Source organism: Schistocerca americana, chromosome 5, assembly GCF_021461395.2.
Source record: "Schistocerca americana isolate TAMUIC-IGC-003095 chromosome 5, iqSchAmer2.1, whole genome shotgun sequence".
NCBI lineage: Eukaryota > Metazoa > Arthropoda > Insecta > Orthoptera > Acrididae > Schistocerca > Schistocerca americana.
In genome coordinates, this window is record NC_060123.1 from 457,038,903 (window position 1) to 457,042,232 (window position 3,330).

General features: G+C 44.1%; 2 non-coding genes across 2 annotated transcripts; both read left to right on the plus strand.

Annotated features, from left to right (window-relative positions):
• Positions 1 to 1,090: 1,090 nt before the first annotated feature.
• Positions 1,091 to 1,165, plus strand: Trnas-cga. Its single transcript has one exon. It is a non-coding gene; the product is annotated as a tRNA-Ser (tRNA).
• Positions 1,166 to 1,391: 226 nt separating this feature from the next.
• On the plus strand, positions 1,392 to 1,466 carry Trnas-cga. The gene has a single exon. It is a non-coding gene; the product is annotated as a tRNA-Ser (tRNA).
• The last annotated feature ends 1,864 nt before the right edge of the window (positions 1,467 to 3,330 follow it).

Sequence of the window (3,330 nt, forward strand, 5' to 3'; positions counted from 1 at the left end):
GATAGACGGTTATAAAATCTATTTCCAGAAGCATATCGTCAATGGCGTTGATTTATAAAAATGTAACAGGAGGACGTGTGTTTTGTGAAATTACATTCTTGGTTCGCAGTTAGACCATAATGATGAAAATGATGACTCTGGTATATTAAACCGGCAGAGACTCGATAATATTGTGAAAAGAAAGGATGCATACAATTTGCGTCAGCGCCCCTCCAAACCTATACGCTGTCAGTTAGCTATGGTAATACTGACATCCACACAGCTCAGAATATCTTTCAAATAAGGAAATATATTGATGCTAGTGATTACGCAAACCTCCGAAGTTGCCCGATAGCTTACTAGAATTACATGAAGCACTGGCGAGGAAAGTTTTCCACACAGACAGTGGAGACAAATTTTTATTTGTGTTCGACTCTGTAAAGAATATTGGAGGTTTATTATGCTAAAGCAATTTCTCTTTTATCAAAGAGTTGTGAACTTTGTTTGTAGGAGGGACTTTCAAGTGTTGCCCTAAGGCCGGCCGGGGTGGCCGAGCGGTTCTAGGCGCTACAGTGTGGAACCGCGCGAACGCTACGGTCGCAGGTTCGAATCCTGCCTCGGGCATGGATGTGTGTGTTGTCCTTAGGTTAGTTAGGTTTAAGTAGTTCTAAGTTCTAGGGGACTGATGACCTTAGAAGTTAAGTCCCATAGTGCTCAGAGCCATTTGTTGCCCTAAGCTGTTCCACCAAATATTTGTAATTCACTGGTTAAATGAAATTAACTATAAAACTTCCTGGCAGATTAAAACTGTGTGCCCGACCAAGACTCGAACTCGAGACCTTTGCCTTCCGCGGGCAAGTGCTCTACCAACTGAGCTACCGGAGCACGACTTACGCACGGTACTCACAGCTTTACTTCTGGCAGTACCTCGTCTCCTACCTTCCAACTTTACAGAAGCTCTCCTGCGAAACTTGCAGAACTAGCACTCCTGAAAGAAAGGATATTGCGGAGACATGGCTTAGCAAGTTTCGCAGGAGAGCTTCTGTAAAGTTTGGAAGGTAAGAGACGAGGTACTGGCAGAAGTAAAACTGTGAGTACCGGGCGTGAGTCGTGCTCCGGTAGCTCAGTTGGTAGAGCACTTGCCCGCGAAAGGCAAAGGTCCCGAGTTCGAGTCTCGGTCGGGCACACAGTTTTATTCTGCCAGGAAGTTTCATATCAGCGGACACTCCGCTGCAGAGTGAAAATCTCATCCTGGAAACATCCCCCAGGCTGTGGCTAAGCCATGTCTCCGCAATATCCTTTCTTTCAGGAGTGCTAGTTCTGCAAGTTTCGCAGGAGAGCTTCTGTAAAGTTTGGAAGGTAGGAGACGAGGTACTGGCAGAAGTAAAGCTGTGAGTACCGGGCGTGAGTCATGCTCCGGTAGCTCAGTTGGTAGAGCACTTGCCCGCGAAAGGCAAAGGTCCCGAGTTCGAGTCTCGGTCGGGCATACAGTTTTAATCTGCCAGGAAGTTTCATATCAGCGCACACTCCGCTGCAGAGTGAAAATCTCATTCTGGAAACATCCCCCAGGCTGTGGCTAAGCCATGTCTCCGCAATATCCTTTCTTTCAGGAGTGCTAGTTCTGCAAGTTTCGCAGGAGAGCTTCTGTAAAGTTTGGAAGGTAGGAGACGAGGTACTGGCAGAAGTAAAGCTGTGAGTACCGGCCGTGAGTCGTGCTCCGGCAGCTCAGTTGGTAGAGCACTTGGCCGCGAAAGGCAAAGGTCCCGATTTCTGGTCTCGGTCGGGCACACAGTTTTAATCTGCCAGGAAGTTTCATATCAGCGCACACTCCGCTGCAGAGTGAAAATCTCATTCTGGAAATTAACTATACTTTGCCCTTAATACAATTAGCATCAATCTGGAGATGATAACGTTTACTTTGAGAGGCAGTTGACTAGCTAACTGTTTACGTTTGACCCCAAAAGAATGTAAATAACTACAGATTTCATATCTGGCAGACATGCTGAAGAAAAATAAAGGAAACTGAAATCGGAAACTTTGTTCGGACTTCCTCTCCTGCCCCCTGACCAAACTGAAGATTGCTTCGTCGAAGACCTAATGTCCCGCAAACCTAACAATGAACATCTCGATGCCTTGTTTGATTATTTACATCACATCTATATTCTTGCAGATAGAGACTATCCATCTGTTATGAGGGCCGACTTTGATAGTATAGTTCCGAACGATATACGAGCTGTTCTGAGGCATTCCACTCTAAATCGAACACTCAGTTTTACTCTTCCCATCCCAACACATTCCATCTATTAGAGACATCAAAAGATGTTAAAACCGAAACGTATATTAAGAAGAAAAACTCCCAAAAAGTGCGGTTCAAACAAAGCTACATAACATAATATGTGGAAAAGCTGTCCAGCTCAGATACCACCCGGTATGAACATCTTCAAAACATCTGCTACAAGTTTCTTCCACCTACATCACTTTGTTACTTACGCTTGACGATTGCAACTACTCTTGTACCGTGCTTACATTATGAGAATAGCAAAAAGTCAAACATTTTTAACCATACCTACTGCATATAGACAGTCCTAAGTCTGTTTAAAATGGCGAAGGGAATGTTATGTCGCTGCTAGTAGCTTATGGGAATCACCAACTACACTACGGAAAAATAAAATGGTGGCTGATGGTATAAATACGGTAGCAACGAATGTAAATCAATTCGGAGTCAGTCATTCGAGCTACGGTCAGATCAAGAGATTGACACAGAGAAAGACATCGTGCTGAGGTTCGTGAAACTACTCAGAAGATTGTTCTGAAAATGTGTGGAGGACGAGTCTATCATACACTGTTACTGATGAAGTACTCAAAATTCAGTACTTCGCGTCTTTCTCAGTCTGAAGCAATGTCTTTGACTGTTAGAGCACTAAGTAGCTAATCCGTACTTTTACAGAGGCAGCTGGTTTTCTGATTCCTGTCGAGTCACTGTGCTCTTGAATACCAGTACGTGGTTGGTACGTCGTAACAAGGTAACAATTAGAAAGTAGCTGGTGACATCGACACTGCAAGTAAATGGCGGACAAAAGCGCCAAAAGTGGCAGCAATTGTGTTTGCTTTCCGTTACCGGATTAAAAAGCAACTTCAATTACAGCGTTAATTGTGTCAAGCGCTGCAGAAAATTGCGTCAGCTTTGGCCCTGGTAGCCCCAGAGATTAAAGTGCAGTTCTACGAATTTGGTTTGTATTGTACAAAGAGCCGTGCCCTTTTCACAGGAAAGTTAATTACTGAACCGCGGTTACCCATAAAAACAAAAGAAAAAAGCAAAACTAAGAAATAACCGACGTTTGCTCTTTACCT